Below are 22589 nucleotides of genomic sequence, written 5' to 3' on the forward strand. Positions count from 1 at the left end.
GCTCCAAATAAAAAAGTAAAAATATGGACAGAAAATTCAGCGTATTAGCTTCGATTTTTATTTTAAAATTGTTCTTTAATTCAGATTGGAACCTTGTGTAAAAAAATCATGAAAATAGGGTCCATTTCTGGCAGCAAAAGTCTTCCTGTGGTCCCCTTAGCTTAGACTTTCATTTGATTCCAAAGGACACCTCATGCCATATGAAAGCATGAAATTGCTCCTTGACAAAGCTTTGTAATTATGCTTGCAATAATGCATTAAAATAAGTGTATCTTTGAAATCATGCCACCTAGTGTCCCACTAGGATTTGACTCCCCCCTAGTAGCTATTTAAAAAGAAATATAAGAAAAATATGAAAAATACATAGAATATATATATATTGGAGTTTACCCTAGATATAGGATCTAGATAAGGTGTGAGATGATAATGAGATAGTAGAGATAAAGAATCAATGCTTTTTTGCCCCAAGTTAAAGAGGCGGAGCTATTGACGCTTTTCCCATAGTATTTTATGATGGTAAAGTAAGAATAGATTACCTCTGAGATAAATAATAGGATGAGATAGAAATCATATTATTATACTTAAATATGTATATGTTGATTATAGGAAACATAACTATGTATCTAAAAAGTTACAAGATAAATCTTGTAGCATGCGTTCCCACTATGTATGTGTCACACCACGACAGCGCCTCAAGCGAGGGATTGCCCTTTTACACTTGGGGCAAGGACAAAGGAGTTTGTCCTTGAGCCACAGAATCGCGTTCAGGGCCTCCAAGGGGGCCATGATCATCCTAGTCGATGTCCTGCACATGCAAAAAATAGAGAGGATGTTTAATTCAAAACATTTATATTTAATCATATGTGTCCTAAAAAATAAACAATTAATTAGAAAAAATTGTATATTTCAATAAAAAAAGAAAAATGACTATAGTTTCAAAGAGAATAAAGTGCAACAATGAGTGCTACAATTTTTTAAAAATAAAGTAAAATTGGTGTGCGCACTAAATGGGTTAATTTTTAACCGCAAATATCTAAAAGTACTAAAAAAATGTACTTAAAAAAGTACTACAAAAATAAGTCCTCATAAAAAAAGTAAAAGTCCTCATTAAAAAACTCAAAAGGCTAAAAAAGCAAATTATTGATATCTAAGGATAGAGGGGGTGGTTTGTACCCCCCCCCCCCCCCTTCCCCTCTCCTTTGAAATGACGTTGTGTGATAATGGACGTGGTAATAGCTGCGATAATATCCGCTGTAATGATTGGCACGTCAAAAAGGAAGAAGGACAGAGTATACTGTGTTTTTGCGACATACTCTATCCTCTTCCTCTCCGCCATCGTGCCTGCTCCAAGCTCCCTCCTACCTACTCCACCTCCCACACCCTCACTCTCTCTCTCTCTCTCTCTCTCTCTCCCTTTCCCTTGTCCATCTCTCTCCACCTTCTTCCTCACACAAATAAAAGAACACATGCACACACACACACACACACACACACACACACACACACACACACACACACACACACACACACACACACACACACATTATAAGTTAGGGTTCAAGGAGGAGTTTTGGTTCGTTTGCGACAGAGTCATCGAAGGGGGTTTACCGTGATTGTCTTTGGACACTCAACCTAACGGAAAACCTTTCTACTACTTAAGGTAATCACAAAACATCCCCCCCTCCCTCTTTCCCTATTGTATTCTACTCCACACACACACACACACACACACACACACACACACATTTACATGCATAAATGTAGAAAAAGAGCGAGCGAGCGAGAGAGAGAGAGAGAGAGAGAGAGAGAGAGAGAGAGAGAGAGAGAGAGAGAGAGAGAGAGAGAGAGAGATACCTCATTCATTTGGCATAGGGTGCTTAGTGACATAGATGCAATCTTCTTGCGTGTAGTTGTGATATGTAAGATTTGTTTGTAAATGAATGTGTGTGGTAGATTTGTTAGGAAATTGATTATGAGAGAAATAGAGAAAGAGATAGATAGAGAGAAAGAGAGAAGTGGATTATGAGAGAGAGAGAGAGAGAGAGAGAGAGAGAGAGAGAGAGAGATAGAGAGGGAGAGAGAGGGAGAGATAGATAGATAGATAGATAGATAGATAGAGAGAGAGAGAGAGAGAGAGAGAGAGAGAGAGAGAGAGATAGAAGAGAGGAAAGGAGGGAGAGAAAGAGAGAGAGAAATAGAGAAACGGAAAGGGGAAGAGAAAGAGAGAGAAATAGAGAAAGGGGGGAGAGAGAGAGAGAGAGAGAGAGAGAGAGAGAGAGAGAGAGAGAGAGAGGAAGATAAAGAAATAGGGAGATAAAGATCAATGGTTGTAGGCGAAGAAACCATTTTATGGTGTGTGCAGTGAGGGTATGCTTTTGCTTCTGTAGAGTGCTTTGAAAAAGACCTTCTTTGCATGAAGCCGATGGAATTCAGAAATTACTTTCTACTTTCTTCTCCTTACCTTCTCTATCTTTCTCTCTCTCTCTTCCTATCTCTTTCTCCCCATAGACGCGGCATTAGGTTGGGCTGCTTTCAATGGTACCGTACCTCAGAATGGAGGCAGGCATGCAATGTGAAGGAGTACGAGCGGAAGTGCGATGCGAGAGAGAGTGCGAGAAGAAGAGCACGATGATATGGTAAACTCGCTCTACTCTAATGTGTAGAGCATAGCGAGTTCTTATTAGGTTTTTACAAAAGAATATGTGTACATACCTGGTGGCCCGCCCACTTACCTGGGCGACCACATTGGGATTTATACCCCAACAACCTCCCACTTAAAGTCCAATGTGGTACTTTAAGTGTGAGAGAAGCTACTATACAAGCTAATATACAAGAGATGTAGAGAAGTGATGTACTACCCTACACCTAACTGCTTGCGAAAATGCGCAAAGCTCTCTGAGGGAAGTCCTTTTGTAAGTAGATCAACAGGATTTTCTGTGGTGTGAACTTTGACAAGCTGAAGTTGCTTATCCTCGAGCATTTCCCTGATGAAATGATACTTCACATCCACATGCTTTGTCTTTGAGTGATAAACTGGATTGCAAGCCAATTGTATAGCACTTTGACTATCACAATATAACACAAGCATCTCTTCTTTGATTCCCAAATCTGTTACTAGTCGATTAAGCCAAATTGATTCTTTGCATGCCTCTGATGCTGCAACATATTCACCCTCTGTAGTAGACTGAGTAACACAATCTTGTAATCTATAACGCCATGATATTGCTCCACCAGCCAATGTAAAGACATAGCCTGACGTAGACCTTCGGTTGTCTAAGTCACCTGCATAATCTGAGTCTATAAAACCCTTTACACTTAGCTCCTGACTCCCATAGCATATGCGCATACTCTTTGTAGCTTTCAGGTATCTCAATATTCCTTTCATTGCCTCCCAATGTTTCTTGCCTGGGTTTGACATGTATCGACTTACTACTCCCACTGCAAATGCAATGTCTGGGTGAGTAGCAATCATTGCATACATCAAACTACCCACTACAGACGCATATGGAATCTTATCCATTTCAGCCTGTTCTTCCTCAGACACAGGACAATCTTGTTTGCTAAGTTTCACATATGGTGGCAATGGAACACTCAATGCCTTTCCCTTCTCCATATTGAAACGTTGCAAAACCTTGTCAATATACTCTGTTTGAGATAACCAAATCAACTTCTATGATCCGTCTCTCTCAATGCGCATACCAAGTATATGACTTGCCTCACCCATGTCTTTCATTTCAAACGATTTTTCCATCTTTGACTTCAAAGCTGAAATTTCTTCCAAGTGCTTCCCAGCAATCAACATGTCATCCACATACAAAATAAGGATCAGACAACTACCATCCTTAGCCTTCTTTGTATATAGACAGTGATCGAACTCACTACATTTGTAGCCTTGAGAAAGCATAAACTTGTGGAATTTATGGTACCATGGCCTCGATGATTGTTTTAAGCCATAAAGACTCTTTAACAACTGGCATACCAAATCTTCCTTGCCTTTCTCAACAAACCCTTCTGGCTGCTACATGTAAATTTCCACATCTAATTCACCATGCAAGAACGCTGTCTTTACATCCATTTGGTGCAACACCAAATCTAATATGGCAACCAATGCAAGAAAGCATCTCAATGTAGTCATCTTGACCACCGGAGAGAAGACTTCATCAAAGTCAATGCCTTGTTCTTGCTTAAAGCCCTTGGCAACAAGCCTTGCTTTGTACTTTGGCTGACTGTCATGAGCGGTGATCTTATACCTGTAAACCCATTTGCAAGGTAGAGCATTTTTGCCCTGTGGTAATTTAACTAAATTCCATGTCTGGTTTTTATGCAGAGCTGTCATCTCTGACTGCATGGACAATTTCCAATTCCCGGAGTCCTTCATTTGCACTGCTTCCTTATAACATGAAGGCTCATTGTAATCAGTCAACATGACATAGTTCATAGATGGAACAAACCTATCAGGAGGTTGCGTGATACGTCCAGATCTACGCAAAATAGGTGGCTCAGGATCAGCCACAACGTGTGGTCCACTCTATCCTGTCCTTGCTCCTCTTGAGCCCTGACATTTTGTCTTGCACGTGCAGGTCCATATTCTTGGAAGACAACTCTTGTAATCTCCTCAACCCTCTCTGGTTTAGAATGATATTTGGCTTCATTAAAGTGAACATCATTGCTGCGGATAACCTTTCTGGATTCGGGATCCCAAAGTCTGTACCCCATCTCACCAGAATTACCATAGCCTAGAAAGATGCACTTTCTACTCTTTGGCTCAAGTTTGTTCCTAAATTCCTTTCGAACATGAGTATATGCCTGACGGCCAAAGACTCTGAGATGCTTGTATGAGGGCATTTTGCCTGACCATACCATCTCTGCCACTGAATCCTTCTGCAAAACCTTGCTAGGAGATCTATTTATAAGATGAACAGCTGTTGATACAGCTTTAGCCCAAAACCCATTTGGCAGTTGTGCATTAGACAACATACTTCTGACCTTCTCTTGTATGGTCCTATTCATCCTCTCAGCAACACCATTTTAAAGAGGATTGTAAGGAGCAGTAAGTTCACGTTTTATACCTTTTGACTCACAAAAGTCCTGAAAGGCCTTTGAAACATACTCTCCACCATTGTCAGTGCGTAAGCATTTAAGCTTCTTGCCACTCTGATTCTCCACAAGTGCCACAAACGTTTTGAAAACACTAAACGCTTCATCCTTGTGCTTGAGAAAGTAAACCCATACTTTCCTCGAGTAATCATCTATAAATGTCATAAAGTAAGAAGCTCCCCCTAGAGATAGGTTAGGCATAGGTCCACACAAATCACTATGAACAAGTGCCAACTGTGTATCTCTTCTACTGCTTCTATGCTTATGTGGCTGCTGTGTTTGCTTACCATATATACAATGTTCACAGAATTCAAAATCATTAAATGACAAGCTCACCGAAAGGATCTCAACATTCGAGAATCCCCCAGCTCAATAAAACCTCAGTCGACCCTCAACAAAGGCTGCAGTAAATCTGACAGTACATAGACTTCCCACAGTTCATACATCCACAAATTTCCCACTTTATGTTGTAGCCGCTGCGACGGTTGTTTGCTGCGTGACTCACAGCTAGCAAACCCTCAATAGACATACATCATCTCTGACAATACATGCCATGTGGAAGTACTTGCAATGTCAGAATGAAATCTGGAATATCAAGCAGCAAACACAAGCTACCTGATGAACTAGTGGATGTCGTCTACAGTCTGTGTGTAGGTGCGCCCGTGTCGTATGTGACACGCCTCCAAGAACTGTGAGCCGTCCTTTGTTGTGTAGACAACCACAAATCAGCACTCTGGAAGTGTAGATATCCCCAGCACTTGCAGTCGAAGGCCAAAAACCCCAAATTTGCAGAGTCGGATCTGCACCCGCCGAGACCACGTAGTCGAAAATGGCCTGCGCAGAACTTTGTCGAAGCCGAACGGTGGCCGAGATGACCTCAGAATGAAATTCTGAGAACACCAAGCCCTTCGGGCTTACCCACAAGATTTGGGGCTGTGTCTTCGCCTGTCGAATCTCAGTCCAATTTGAGCAAGTGACTCTTGTTAGGAAATAAGACGTAGCTAAATAGATAATTGAGTAGATTACTTAATGGAGAGAGACAGATTTATATACACGAGATTATAGAGTAGGGAGAGAGAGAGTACACACGATATACGTGGTTCACCCAATGTGGGCTACGTCCACGGGAAAGCAGCCACTCAATGGCTTTAGTACTTCAAAACAAGAAGTAGTTTACAAAGGGATTATACCCTTAATGGAGCTCCCGCCTTGCTTCACTCTCACCACCTCACACTCACCTTGTTGCATCAACTTCACACTATGAAATGTGTGTAGAAATGGCCTCCTTTTATAGGCCAAAAGGGCTGCCCTCTCTTATGAGAGACAGCCATGTGTAGCCGCCCTTGTGCGAATAAGTCCACATCGGACCCTCCAATCCGCCCATGTGTGGCCGCCCTTGAGAAGAAAAGTCCGCTTTTGAATTCGGCCACCGGCCATTGAATTCGGCCACCGGCCACTGGCCATTGACTTTCGACCATCGGCCACCGGCCATTGACTTCCGACCACCGGCCATCAGCCATTGACTACCGGCCACCGGCCAACCGACCGGTTGTTTCCCGGCCGCCGTTCGGCCATAATATTCCGGCGAAAAAGAATATTCCGGCGAAAAAAAAAGTCTCGGGGGCCTCCGCCCACGAGGCCTTTAAAGTTGCCCCTGATTCTTGTCTGTGAAAATTTTGGTTTCCGGTGAGTGATTGTCCTTCACGCACGATGGCTTCTCCTCATAATGGGGGCCTTACAAATGTGCGCTTTTACCATAGAAAATTACAAAGGGTAAATCAGGCTCCATACTTAACAATCTCCCACTTGGAGACTGATCTCCAAACCAAACCTGTGACTGCTTTCCATTCTGGCTTCTTAACCTTGAATGCCGATTGAAGATGAGCAAAAGCTCAACTTCTCCTTGTTGACCACCTTTGTAAACATGTCTGCAGGATTTTCACTTGTATGCACCTTTCCTAGCTTTAGTTGTCCCTCTTCCAAAAGAGTGCGTATGAAGTGATATCTCACCTCAATGTGCTTTGTCCTTGAATGAAAGGCTAAGTTCTTCGCAAGATGTATAGCGCTTTGGCTATCACTGTACAAGACACAATTGTCTTGTTTGAATCCAAGCTCTTCTAAGAATCTGTGAAGCCACAGAATTTCTTTGCTTGCCTCCGTCATTGCTACATACTCTGCTTCCGTGGTAGAAAGTGAAACCACTTTCTGCAGCTTTGAAGCCCAGCTTACTGCTGTGCCTCCAACCGTGAACACATAGCCAGTAGTGCTCCTTCGAGTATCTTTGTCACCTGCCATATCTGCATCAGTATACCCTTCAAGAAAAATATTAGTTCCTCCAAAATACAAAGCATTTGTTGTTGTCCCTTTTAGATACCTAAGTATCCACTTCACAGCTTGCCAATGCTCTTTACCTGGGTTGTCCATGAACCTACTCACAACTCCCACTGCATGTGCAATGTCTGGCCTTGTCCAGACCATAGCATACATTAGAGAACCTACCGCTGTAGCATATGGAACTTTAGACATATAGGCTATCTCCTCTTGTGTCTTTGGACACATATCCATCGTTAGTTTAAAATGACCAGCCAAAGGTGTAGAAACTGGTTTTGCATTTTGCATTGCAAACCTTTCTAGTACCTTCTTGATGTAATCTTCTTGAGATAGCTTTATTGTCTTCTTCGTCCTGTCCCTTGATATTTTCATACCAAGTATCCTCTTTGCAGCACCTAAATCTTTCATTGAAAAAGATTTGGACAGCTCCTCTTTTAGGTCTTTGATGTCCTGCATGTTAGCACTTGCAATCAACATGTCATCAACATACAACATTAGGATGATGAATTTCTCATCTCCCAAATTCTTCGTGTAGACGCAGTGATCCGAGTTGCATCTTGTGAATCCATGATCCAACATCCATCGATCAAACTTCAAGTACCATTGTCTTGATGCTTGTTTTAAACCATACAAGCTCTTCTTTAATCTGCAAACCATTTTCTCCTTACCTTTTACTTCATACCCCTTTGGTTGAAGCATGTAGATTTCCTCCTCTAAGTCACCGTGAGGGAATGCCGTATTTACATCCATTTGCTCGAGATTTAGATCATGAGCAGCCACAAGGCTTAAGACAAGCCTAATTGAGTTCATTTTTACAACAGGAGAAAATATTTCATTGAAGTCAATACCTTTCTTTTGAGAAAAACCTTTTACCACAAGCCTAGACTTGTACCTTTTCTTCCCACCTTCTTCTTCCTTTAGCTTGTACACCCATTTGTTTTGAAGTGCCCGCTTACCTTTAGGCAACTCAACCAACTCCCATGTTTGGTTGCGATGTAGTGAGTCCATCTCCACTTGCATGCTCTTCGTCCATTCTTCTTTGGATTCATGTTGCATAGCTTCTTCATATGATTCCGGCTCTCCAGAATCTGAGATCAAGAGATGGTTGAAGGAAGGAACAAACCTTTCTGGAGGTCTACTTGCTCTTGTAGATCTTCGGGGAATAGGTTGAGGCTCCTCATTTGGTTGACGTTGTTGCACATTGTCAACGTTTGCAGTCCTTGAGTCTTCACCGTCCTCAAGCTCCATGTACTCATCACCTGTTTCTTTTGTTTGTTTTCTTTCCAAGTAATCTTTGTACATATTTTGTTCGTTAAAAATTACATCCCTACTCCTTAAGATTTTACCATCTTTAGGATTCCATAGGCGATACCCAAAGTCTCCTTCTCCATAGCCAATGAAGAAACACTTTTTGGATTTTGCATCTAACTTTGATCTTAGGCTTTTATCTATGTGCATGAAAGCCTCACACCCAAACACTTTGAGAAATGCATAATTCACCGGTTTACCTGTCCATGCCTCTTCTGGAACTCCCCCATCCAATGCCGTTGAGGGTGACCGATTGATTAAGTACACAGACGTACTTACAGCTTTCGCCCAAAGCTCAAGCGGTAGGTCTGCATGTAGCCGCATGCTTCGTGCTCGTTCCATGATTGTCCTGTTCATCCTTTCCGAAATACCATTTTGTTGAGGTGTCCTTGGGGTTTTCCTTTGCCTCCGAATGCCATTGCTAGCACAAAAGCTTTCAAAAGCTTGGCTGCAATATTCGCCTCCATTGTCGGATCTGAGGCATTTAACCTTGGTACCTGTTTCATTCTCCACAAAGGCTTTCCACCTTTGAAATATGGAAAATACATCGGATTTATTCTTCATGACATAAACCCATGTTTTTCTAGTCGCATCGTCTATGAATGTTACATAGTACAATGAGCCACCAAGTGATGGTGTACTTGCAGGACCCCAACCATCAGAATGAACCAACTCAAGTTTTTTATTTTTTCTTTCATTTCCTGATTTTTGAAATTTTACCCTCTTTTGTTTACCATAAACACAATCTTCACAGAACTCTAAGTCCACTTCTTTCAAACCTGGTAGAAGCTTCTTTGTTTGAAGGATTTGCATTCCTTTGGCACTCATATGCCCAAGTCGGTAGTGCCACACCGCACTGTCAACTTCTGTAGTTGCTGCACAAGCTGAAGGTTGCGTGCTAACAGTACACAAGTAAAGTGTACCGACTTTTTCACCCTTGGCAACCACCAAAGATCCCTTTGAGATCTTCCACCGTTTGTTTCCGAATGCAATGTTGTGACCTTCATCGTCCAATTGTCCTGTAGAGATCAAATTTTTGCGAAGAGAAGGAACATGCCTAACATCTTTAAGCTTCCATTCATTTCCGTTAGCAGTTTTGACAGAAACTGTACCTTTGCCGACAATCTCACAAGCTTCATCATCTCCCAAGTATACATACCCAAAATTACCTTTGGTGTAGTCTTGGAAATGTTGCTTGTGTGGTGTCGCATGGAATGAAGCCCCGGAATCTACTATCCAGGAATTAGACACATTGTCTAATGAGAGAATTAGAGCATCTTGCTCTACTTTACCTGCCACATTGGCCTCCGATGTTGGCTTGTTGTCTTGAGACTCTGTCTCCTTCTTCTTCTTGGACCGACAATCCTTCTTGACGTGGCCCTTCTTGCCGCAGTTCCAACATTCAAGAACTGACTTTGTGCGTGACTTGCTCCGCCTTGAGCGATCATGACCCTTTTGGTTTTTGAACCTCTCCTTAAGCCTTCCTCTTGTTTCCACTGATAGTGCAGCACTTGATGATTCTCCTGTGCTTCTCCTTCGCATTTCCTCGCTTAGGAGAACACCCACAACATCATCAAACTTAAGAGTATTTGTGCCAGAGATAGAATTACTTACAGCCATCACAAGGCTGTCCCAACTATCTGGTAGAGATGATAGTATAAGGAGAGCTCGCACTTCGTCATCAAAATTGATTTTCACTGATCGAAGTTGACTTATGTTTGTGTTAAAGTCATTTAGGTGTTCTGCAACTGAACCATTCTCTGCCATCTTTAGATTGAACAAGCGCTTCATAAGAAATACCTTATTGGATGCCGATGGTTTCTCATAGAAGTCGTCAAGTGACTTCATCAAGTCCTCCGTGGTCTTCATCTCCGAAACATTGAAGGCCACCGTTGACGCCAAGCTTAAGCGGATTGTTCCCAGTGCCTTTCGATCAAGGACAATCCATGCTTCATCTGCCATTGTTGCGGGCTTCTTCACAAGACCGCCTAGTGGCAAATAGAGGTCCTTCTGGTAGAGATAGTCTTCAATCTGCATCTTCCAATGTTGGTAGTTTTTGCCGTTGAACTTCTCAATCTTGAGCTTCCCTTCCTCCGCCATAACTCCCACTCAATTCAAGGAATCCTTTCCTTGAGATAATTTAGCTACGAGCAAACCTTGCTCTGATACCAATTGTTAGGAAATAAGACGTAGCTAAATAGATAATTGAGTAAATTACTTAATGGAGAGAGACAGATTTATATACACGAGATTATAGAGTAGGGAGAGAGAGAGTACACACGATATACGTGGTTCACCCAATGTGGGCTACGTCCACGGGAAAGCAGCCACTCAATGGCTTTAGTACTTCAAAACAAGAAGTAGTTTACAAAGGGATTATACCCTTAATGGAGCTCCCGCCTTGCTTCACTCTCACCACCTCACACTCACCTTGTTGCATCAACTTCACACTATGAAATGCGTGTAGAAATGGCCTCCTTTTATAGGCCAAAAGGGCTGCCCTCTCTTATGAGAGACAGCCATGTGTAGCCGCCCTTGTGTGAATAAGTCCAAATCGGACCCTCCAATCCGCCCATGTGTGGCCGCCCTTGAGAAGAAAAGTCCGCTTTTGAATTCGGCCACCGGCCATTGAATTCGGCCACCGGCCACCGGCCATTGACTTTCGACCATCGGCCACCGGCCATTGACTTCCGACCACCGGCCATCAGCCATTGACTACCGGCCACCGGCCAACCGACCGGTTGTTTCCCGGCCGCCGTCCGGCCATAATATTCCGGCGAAAAAGAATATTCCGACGAAAAAAAAAGTCTCGGGGGCCTCCGCCCCCGAGGCCTTTAAAGTTGCCCCTGATTCTTGTCTGTGAAAATTTTGGTTTCCGGTGAGTGATTGTCCTTCACGCACGATGGCTTCTCCTCATAATGGGGGCCTTACAAATGTGCGCTTTTACCACAGAAAATTACAAAGGGTAAATCAGGCTCCATACTTAACAACTCTGGCTACCTGCAAAATGTTGCCCCGAGCGTCGATCTGAGCTCTGATACCAGTTGAAGGAGTACGAGTGGAAGTGAGATGCGAGAGAGAGTGCGAGAAGAAGAGCACGACAATATGGTGAACTCACTCTACTGTAATGTGTAGAGCATAGTGAGTTCTTATTAGGTTTTTACAAAAGAATATGTGTACATACCTTGGGGCCCGCCCACTTACCTGGGCGACCACATTGGGCTTTATACCCCAACACAATGTGCAAAGTAATCCTTCGAACAAGGAGTTGCTATGAAGAGATTTTGCGCAAGAAGCACAATAAAGGAGCTCTTCTTCAAAGCACTCTACAGAAGCAAGAGCACTCTGGCACTGTGCACAACACAAAACGACCTTAGCTCTTTATCTGTACTCAAAATGATGGCTACATTTACAACCATAGCTCTTTATCTCTACTCAAAACGGGCTACATTACGTAATTGTATATATATTTGTGTGTGTGTATATATATATATATATATATATATATATATATATATATATATATATATACACATTATTTATGCATGTATGTAGGCACTAAGTATGGGAGCATGACACCCGAAGATTAAACTCTTCCTCTTGGGTATAGTCATTTTTTAATCGTGGTGTTGCGGTCATTGATCCACTCATGCATGGATTACCACAATGTACCTTTGGTTTTACCACGGTTGAGACTGTGATGATATCTAAAGAGGTGCCACTTGACCTTTGGCACTACTAGCCCCTACTTACGTCTACTAGTATGTATATGTATCTACATACTTGTGTGCATATATACTTGTGTACGTATGTATAGATGAGTGAGTAGGGTTGGGTTGGTCAAACTATTAAAAGGTGGTTTTCAATGAGTACTTTCAATCATGCTTGATAGCCGGTGAATCGGACTCATACATCATAAGTTACATGCATTGGAAGTGGGCGGTTCCTTACTTAGAAAGTGGGTGCGGATGCATGCGAGGAAAGGCAAGTGGACTGATTTGATGGATTTAATTAGAAAATTTGTGGCCAAGAATTTTTGGAAATAGCCGAGGTGATAAGCTCCGAGCCCCCGGCTTTACAACGTCGCATTCGGTGCTCAGAGTCACCCGCCACGCCTCCACTAAGATTGCTCGGTGTGGGGAGCAAAATAGAAAATTTATTGGCTTAAGTGGGGAGGTGGGAGGATGGTGCCAAGTAGCAATGGAGTAATCCCACATGGGGGGGAGCAAGTGGAAATTGGAGGGTATAAGGGGGGGAGTGGGTACCCCCTAAGGGTGTATCAAAGAAGCAAATGAAGCCTCCTTGCCTTGCTAATGAGGGCTCGTGGGTGTTGGGGGAGAGACAGGGCACCCTTTTTCAGTTCCCACTGTTGCCCAAGCACCTAGCCACCTTTTTGGTCCACTGGACATCTCCCTTCCCCACTTGCCTTGGTCAAAAAGTGGCCGACAACTCATTTTTCACCCAAAAAAGGTCTAAAATGGACCGATTAAGGGTGCACAAAGGGGGAAATGATGTCAGCTAAGAGGAGAGAGAAAATCCCTTGGGATAAGAGCCAAAAATCCCACTTTTAATTGCTACAATTCCCTGTACAACCTTTTTGCTTACAGAGAGTAGCTTTTTTGGAGCTTTGAGAGAGACCCCATCTTCGAAAGCTTGTAACTCTCTCGTCTGTTGTCAGAATCAAGCATATGGATACTCTATGGAGGTCTACATGACACAAACTCGTCTTTATGATCTTGGTTTTCATCAATTTTAATCATGGTTTGGGTTAGGACTGTTTCCCACCCAACTTTACAGGTGTTCAACATAGGTGTTTTCCGCAGCTTAATAGTGTCTCCTTTCGACGGTGTGGTGTGTGCAAGGCTATAGAGGTTGTTGTTTTTCTTCTTGTTTGCACGCTAACAAGCTCGTCTCAAGGCAGCGAGCACCAAGAGAGATGAAACGGCGGGGGATCTTGTGGCTTTGCTTGTTTTTGGTAGTGGCAGGGGGGAATGCAGTCCCCTATTTCAGAGCGTGCTATACCTGGCGTAGAGGACAAGGATACTGAGGCACCCGTCCTAGACACACATGGATGCTACTATAGGGTAAAATATGGCGAGGAGGCGGACTTTGGTACATCACAAAGTAAGGCGTTTCGACGCCATCTTCAAATTCTTATACATTCGACGTATAAGAATTGCTTTGTAAAGTTTAGAGACAAACTGTCTGATCATGCACACTCCATTGAGGACGCGCTGCATGCTAGATTTCCAAATTCCCCCGATCAACTTTTTTTACAACAGTGGTTGGAGGGCTACATAAAAACATTTTTGGAAAACAAGCGGTCCATTGTACGACGTGCAATAGCCAACCTGGTTAGAGATCTATACAGGATCTATCGCGGTGGAAACATGGTAGATGCGGAGTGCGAGTGGGCAATGCAAGAAAAGGGCGATCAACAGGCTGCAACGGGCTCATCCTACAGACAACAATGCAAAGCTTGCACCAGACAAACTCCCACTCATTATGGCTTGGGAGGCAAAGCAGCTTGGAATGACAAATATGTAAGGTTAATTAAATTACAACCTAAATCGGTGATTATAAAGATTGTAGTTAATGATTTGTTATTGTTATTGCTAACTTAGAAAAAAGATCAATGTTAATTAACCAACCAGAGAGATGGTCAAGTATCGGGAGCGGCATACATAATTTGATACTTGGGGATGGTTGTTCGAGAACAACCACATCTCTCTTCAGCAATTCAACGCAGCGGGATCACTACAAGCAGTAAGTTTAAACAAATAATTTTGTATCAAATGTTTTGAGCTGTTTATATTTTTTAATTTGGTTTGGGTTTATGTAGAGTCAAGGTGATCAAACGTACGTGCCTCTGGACGAGGAGGAGGAGGAGGATTAGATAGAAAAATATTTGTCCAAACTTTCATAAAGTCCCAATGTGGCACAATGTATATACAACTAGTTTCATTTTATTTGTAACTTTTTTAAATAGTTGATCTTCTACACATTAAATTGTGAAGGTAAAGTAAATTCAATTTCTATTTTTATTTATTTTTGTACACTCTTTCAAAAAAATTTGATGTTTCATTGTTTTATGCAGGTCAAAGAGAAAAGTGCTCATTTGGGCCACCCAAATTTGGGTGGCCCAAATGAGGACCTTTATTTTTGAATAGGCATTTAGCGGTAATTAGCACGGTAACATGAGCGGCAATTTATGCGGTTATAGCTACGGATATATTACCGTAGCTATTACCACGACTATTGCTTTCAAAGCACTACCGCGGTTATTGCCACCCACACAATATTTTCTCTTTCTATTTTCCTATGTTTTTCCACGAAAATGCTAGCAATTATAGTGCACCCAAGCGTTGCCATTGCATGCAAAATGGAAATCCAATTGAAGTAGACTCTTCCTGCTCAGTCTATTTTGAGCCTACTATGGAGGATTAGGTGAACTTCAGCAAGTGGTAGAGGCTATCAACATCATAAAGTATAAAACTCTTGATGCTAAGAATCCATTCTACATGGGAAAAACAAGTATCATGCATATTTCTTGATTCCTAGGTCATGACAAGCTTTTAAACCCAATGTAGTGTTGCATTTGACTAAAAACAACATATTTTCATGATTAGACCCATGCTACACCACATATTTTCATGATTACACCCATGCTAGACCACATAGAGAATTTAAACCCATGCTACACCACATATTTTCAGGATTACACCCATGCTACACCACATAGAGAATTTAAACCCATGCTATACCACATATTTTCATGATTACACCCATGCTACACCACATAGATAATTTTTCACTCAATCATCTATTTTTACCGTTAACTTCAATGGATTCCAAATGTAAGTAGGGGGTACCAGCTGAAGAAAATTCCTCAAAACATGAGAATCCCAGTTGATACGGTTGTGAAAGCAGAAGAATAATCAATCCTCCATCCAATGTTCAAATTAAGGTATTGAGATAAGAGAGAATAGGCCCATATTAGTGGTAACACGAATGGCCACAAAGAGGCTTTAGTTACATGTGTGTTGGATCTATTCTACGACCGCCTGTAGATTACAAGGAGACTGGTGCATGTAGCCATGGGTCGATCTTGCTTTATGCATGCACCTTGGGAGTATCCTAAGCCAGGCGCGACCAGGACATGTGTGAGACGTTCAACTACAAGTAGCACGCAACATGCTGGCTGAGGGACGGGGGATGTCTTGTTTTCTTAAGTTTAGATTGAAGATTGTTGTTAATGAGTTGAGAGCGTGTGAATGGTCACGTTGCTAGTGAAGAGATCGAAGTTTAAGGGGGATTGAGCTCGACTCTCGTGCGAAGCTCTTTTTTTAATGTGAAGCCTTTCTCTAAGGATGAGAGCAAAGATGCTTTCAAGAATGGAAGCATCTGAATAATGAATGAATAAAAGGCGAGTGGAGCCAGTAGTAGGTGTGCCATGAAGTATAAGGTTGCCATAGTCCCAAATATTTTTGATTGTGCATACGATTAAGTACAAAAAGTTTGTAGTTTTTATATTTTGCATACCTATCATGGGTTCACATGACTACATCCATATTTTTACATGTATATATGTATTATAAGAGTACACATTGGTAATTCACCTTCATACTAACACCCACAAAGCATCTAAAAGCATTCAAACATGTTTTCTTATGACAATTCTAGACATAACTACAAAGCCTAAAAATTGCACGAATGAAAAAATTGGCTTTGGCATTGTGGCCATATCAATCTTTTTGAAAAGTATGTACTTATAGTGCAATTGGTATTGTATGCTTAGGTTTGGACTAAAGCTTATTCATCAAAGGAAATGAACAATATTTGACACAATACATTTCTAACTTAAAATGAGTCCAATTTCTCTAAACTAGAATTTATTTCTAATATTAAGTGCCCCAAAACTCAAGAAATATGCAATACATAGTGACAAAGATAATGATGAAGGCTAAGTATGTAACACTCTAGAAGTCACTAAGAAATGTTTTAGGGTGGTCTATGGACAAACTTATGAAAAATGTGCAAAAGCAACACACATGTTTTGACATGGTTTAGGTTAAAGAGCACTTATGAAAGACAATCCAAGAGCTAGAATCCATAGCCCAAAAAAAATTCCAAGTTTTTTCAGCTATCTGTGTGGATATCAAACACTCTAAGACCTCATTGACATCCCTTGTAATAATTCTAAGACATTTTTTGGTTAAGAGGACATAGAAATGTCCTTTACCAATCTAGTGTTTAATTAAACTTCAATAAGAGTGAATATGAAACCAATGTTAAGCTCTCTCTCTCTCTCTCTCTCTCTCTCTCTCACACACACACACACACACACACACACACACACACACACACACACACACACACATGGAACCTTCAAGATGCAAGAGAGAGAATAAAACCTAAGTTTAGGATTGAATAATTTAAATTCAAAATCCAAAAAAATGGCGTTACCTCAATATAAATATATTCAATCAAACAAATTATGCAAAGAAATGGCACCTTGAAACCAAATACACAATATCATTTTTTTAAAAATTGAAAGAGAAATATTTTCCATTGTAAATGCTTGTTTGAAAGAACCATTTTTTTGTGTAAATTCTATCAAGAAAAAGAATATTAACATTTTCTTTTACATGGAACCACAACCAAAGTAAACCTACTGCTATGCATATGAAATGCCATGGTGCACGAACAGATCATATGAAAACTAAGAAAAACCATATAGATCGAATAAATGCATGGCAAGTAACAATGGATGTAAGAGGCCACCATGCTTAAGGAATGGTGTCACTACTTCTCAAGAAACTATGACACCATGGTCTCCCCAAAAAACAATCAGCAACCAAACCCACCATCATTCATTCCCAATAGCAAAAAAGTGAACCATGACTTTGAGGGAGCCATACCCTTCAAGTGAATGACCGATGCCCCCACCAACCTTCCTTCCCCTGCCACACAATGGGAAAGTCGTTGCCAAACCAACATTGGACCCTTGGAAGCCATTCTCCTCTTGATGAAGGGGTGGAGGGCCTCCTCCTCCCCTTTCCCAAAAATTTGAGATGGACATAGTGTAGCGAGCAAGCAAACCTTCTCTTGGGAAATGCTATGGGTATTGAGAGGTGTGGGAGAAGATGCTTAAAAAAATCTTAATAAAAATCCCATTATGCTTCTTTTTAAAAAAACAAGAGAGACGAATGACCTCAAATCAAAGAAGTATGAGAAAAGTTACATCATTAAAGGGGGGTTCAGACTATGCATGCCCATGGAATAGCACAAGGGCATGAATAACCGAGGCTAAAGCTAATTGGCCAAGAAAAACAAGAGTGACATTGGGACGCACCGCATTCATAGGTGGCCTAAACCCCTCAAAAAAAGGGAACGTTCATGGTCTCTTCAACTCAAAACATGGATAGGCATTGATCACATCACCACATAGCCCAAGAGTGATTCCCTTAACCAGTTGGATGAAGATGAATTGGTGCTCAAGAGATACACATTTGAAAACTATGTGTAGTTTGAATGGATTGTGTTAGAAACTACAAAAATCTCAAAAGCTACTTTGCATAGTCTGAATGTGCCCCAAGATGGCATGCCCAATTAGCGAGAGTTCAAACCATGTGAGTGTGTACAATGAAAGTGTGGGAATCGTTTCTCAAAATAAACCTTGGAAGATTTTGTGAAAGTGTTTGATGACAACTTTTTCATGGGTAAAGAAATAAAATTCATAATTTCCCACACAATGCATATGTTCATGATGGCCTTTTCTCCAAGGCTAAAAAACAAACCAAATTTACGTCCTTTGCCACTTGCTACGTAGCTACATGCCAACTATTCATTTTGGTTTGGAGAAGGCCATAGAGGAGATGTTGCAAAATCCTGCAAAATTGTCACCGCTAAAGTCAGTTATTTCTCTATTGACATGTTATATTGTGCTTTGTGTTAGGATTTGATGCCCATCTTAGGACTAAAATACTACTGGTCAATAGAGCTTTAGAACAGCTAGAAAAATGTTGTTTGCCTACCTGCAAGTCCCAATTCAAGTAGTGGAAATCATGGTGGTGGCCTAAGAATAGACATTTAAACCAAGGACATTTACAACACCATATTGGTGTTGACGGATTGGTTGGAAGGCCAAGAACTTTTGGATCTTTGAGAATGCCCTCAAAATAGCCAGGTTCATAAAGGTTATACAAGAAAGCAGGTAAGTGATTATCACCACTGGCAAATGGAAGAACTCTGAAGAGTGGAATAGGGCAATTTTGGCATCGTGATGTCTGACTTGGATGTTTAAGGGTATGGGTCTTTGCTCATATCGAGGTTGCTCTCTGTTCATCCAATCTTTGTGCTGATTGTTGTGGCGTGACTCCCCTCTCAGCCAATGTATCACCAATGTGCCAATGGTATTTGGGAGATGTTATGGCTCATTTTTTAAAATGAACATAAAAAATCTCAAGAATGTGTCATTAGAGCATTGGGTACCACGCCAATAAGGTATGCATTTGGTGGGATCTCAAAAAGCCCCAGCCCAAGAATCTGGTGAACTTTGGCACCTTCTTTTGTGCTTTCTTTAACTGTAACAAGTTTGGGCACTCTTCGAGATTGTGTCATGCTTCCCTGGCCACGGGCCTTGGCCCGGTAGTTGGTGAAAAAGTCACTCCTACAATGCTCCAAATGGATATTAAAATGGGGACTCCTCCAATGAATATTGATGAAAAGGAACAAGAAGAAGGGCAGCCTAATGCAAGCAAGGAAACCATGGAGAATTCAAAGAAACTCGCTAAAGCCCTTCGCAGTAGTGGGAAGGCCACTCCCAATTACTGTTTCACATCCACCGCCCATTAAAAAATGACATCCTTGGTGCTTCTGAAGATTGTTTTATCACCTACATTTAGCAAGAAAGATGAGGGATGGTAGGAAATCTCCAATGTCTCATGCAAGAGATTCAAATCATCCCAGGCACATGCAGCTAGGTGGATGAAAGAAGCCCCACTAGATATGCCAACAAAACCCTTCCTCTATGATAACATCTTTGAGGTTCTTCACGATACCAACCCAAAAAATCTCATGGGATAAAGGATCAATGGAAGAGAATAGTAGGAAAGAAGGAATAGAAGAAGGCTTCCTTGAGGTGGAGGAGTTTGTACCCCTATCTCAATAATGGAAGAGTTGGTTTTCCAATCTTGGAATGTGAAGGGGCTTAAAACCCACGAGAAGAGCACACTCATTTGGGAGGAAGTCAAAAAAGGCAAGGAGATCAACTTTGAGGCTATCTAGGAGCATCACTTGGATGCTTCAAGCAAGAGAAAGCAAACATTTGGAAAGAAACTTGTCTTATATGCAGAGGGTGCTGATGGATTTAGTGGCATCCTCTGTGATATGGACATGGATCTCCAGACAAAGGTGGTGTTTCATCATCCCTCTGGGATGTGTATGCTATGTGGTAGGAGACTCATGGTCACGTATCATAAGGGTAAAGAGGTTGTGCCCATGCTAGGTCAACAATAACACTAAAGTCGTCTATATTTGTTGAAGCACATATTTTTTGCACATGGTGCATTTTTCCTTCCCATATATGGTTCATTGGGCATTTGAAGTGGAAAATGGAGCACTCACACTATCAAGAAAAAGAAGTCTACTTCAAAAATACACATCATGGAGGTGGAAGGAAAATGAGCAATGCTCTGCACGAGATGTTCAATTGGTTCTATAGAGTTTTAATGGGAAGTGAGGAGAAGAAGACGAGTAAAAAGTAGAGTGAAATGCAAGATAACAAAATTGATTAACTTCACGTAGTCACTATTATATCAAGCCTCAAGTAGTGCAAGAGATTATTTTCGATGGTGGCTAGAGACTAGGCGACAAAATGGAAAGTGTTGGGTAGAAAACTGATCCTTTTTTGTCAAATTTACCATCTCTATTGTAAACGTGCATAGCAATGCCAAGTGAGTCTTTGATGGCACAATCAATGGTTTCGTGTATGAAGTTTGGTTTTTTTATAAAAAAATATTAGTTTTTTAAAGTTTTCTAAAATTTTAATTAAAAAATTGTACTATATAAGTCAAAACTCATAAGTTGAGGCTCATTTTTTATTCACATGTTCTACAAGATCCTCTTGAGCATACAGTCATATCTTGCATCCGTGGATGGCGCACAAATTGTCATAATAATCAATATCTAATTCTCCTAAATGATTTTCTCATATTAAACTGATCATTTAATGTGGGGAAGGCCAGGGGAGAAAAAGCTAGAATATTGGTTAAGCTAGCAGACCGGCCACAGTAGGGATCCAAAGGAGGGAAAATAGGGATCCAAAGGGGGGGCCATCTGCAAAAGAGCCATGTGCAACAATGGGCTAAAAAGACCCTAAGGTTCAGCCCATTAAGACTTCCAAAATGCTAAGGTTCCAAAATTCAAAGGTTGTGTCCAAAGGTCAACCCTAGGGAAAATTGGATGCTTTGTGTGTGCCCTAAAAGTCTTTGCACATCCCTACATGGGAGGGGGCGAGCCCTAAAGGTAGGGTATGAGAGAGAAAGCCACACACACACACACACACACACACACACACACACACACACACACACACACACACACACACACACACACACTAAGGGGATGAGGGACACATGTCAGCTCCCTAGGCCAGATGCCCACAAGGTGTGCCCAATTTCTATTGGATGACCTTGAAGTGGACCAATGAGAATTAAGCTAGAGTAAATCTAGTTTAATTAATTTAAAAACATTTAATAAAAGAAACCAATGAGAATTAAGTCTCCTAGAAGACTATTGGGCAGTCTCCCAAGGGGTCAATGAGCATTCAGGAGCCCCATGGCTTGCCTGATTCCTATTGGCCAGGAGGCAAAAAGGTCCAATGAGAGTTTAGTTTAATTATTTAATTACCTAAAGCTCTCACAAAAGGGGAAAGGGGGACACATGTCAGAAGGCTATCACTTATGCTGCTTAATTGTAATTGGCTTGACTTGGGGAGGGCCAATGAGGCTTCAGCAAGAGCAATTAGCAAGAGGGCTCGCCCAAGAGAGAGAGGGGGCTGATTTTTGCAAGGCATTATCACACACACACTCACAGAAGCTCATGTGTGAAGAAAGAGAAGACTATCTCTTCCCAAGCTTTAATGGAGAACTCATCACCTACTCCAAGCTTGTGAGATAGAAGCCTACATCAACACTCTCTTGGCATGTGGATGCAAATCCAACCAAGAGCCAAGCTTCAATGCATGCTCATCTCCTCTACCAAGCTAATTACTAAGCTAAGCTATGCTACATATGAGTGATTATGTGAGGAGATGTACATCTTTCTCGTAAGATACTCCTTCTTCCTCTGAATCTACTCTCATACCCTGCTAGCTCTCACCATCTTCGAAGGTGTGTGAGGTCTTGGGTCTGAGAACGGGGATAATTCAAGTTGTGTTTGTTAAGTGTTTTGCTTAGTGCATGAAGTTTCCATCTTCATTGCACTAGCTAGTCTTGAAGGAACACAAAGAATTGTATTGTACAATGTCTCTCTTGATGGGAGAAACCATAATACAAAGCCTTTTGGAGGGGGGACCGGCTCCATGAAAATCCGGTCCTCAACTGTTGACAATAGCTTAATTTCTCTCTCTTTTGAAAGTATTGTCGATGCTATCTAACTAGATGTTATGCTTTTTGTTGCTCTCTCCACCCAAGCACTCTTGTAATTCTCATTAGGAATCTATTCTAATGAAATGCCCACTATGTTCATGCTAATTTCCGCTACACATAAGTTATTAGGCCATTAAATGTTACACAAATCACTACACACACCAATGGTACCACCACCCCTCATACCAAAGTAAATCCACA

Source organism: Adiantum capillus-veneris, chromosome 4 (assembly GCF_014529385.1).
Source record: "Adiantum capillus-veneris isolate H3 chromosome 4, ASM1452938v2, whole genome shotgun sequence".
NCBI classification, from domain to species: Eukaryota; Viridiplantae; Streptophyta; class Polypodiopsida; order Polypodiales; family Pteridaceae; genus Adiantum; species Adiantum capillus-veneris.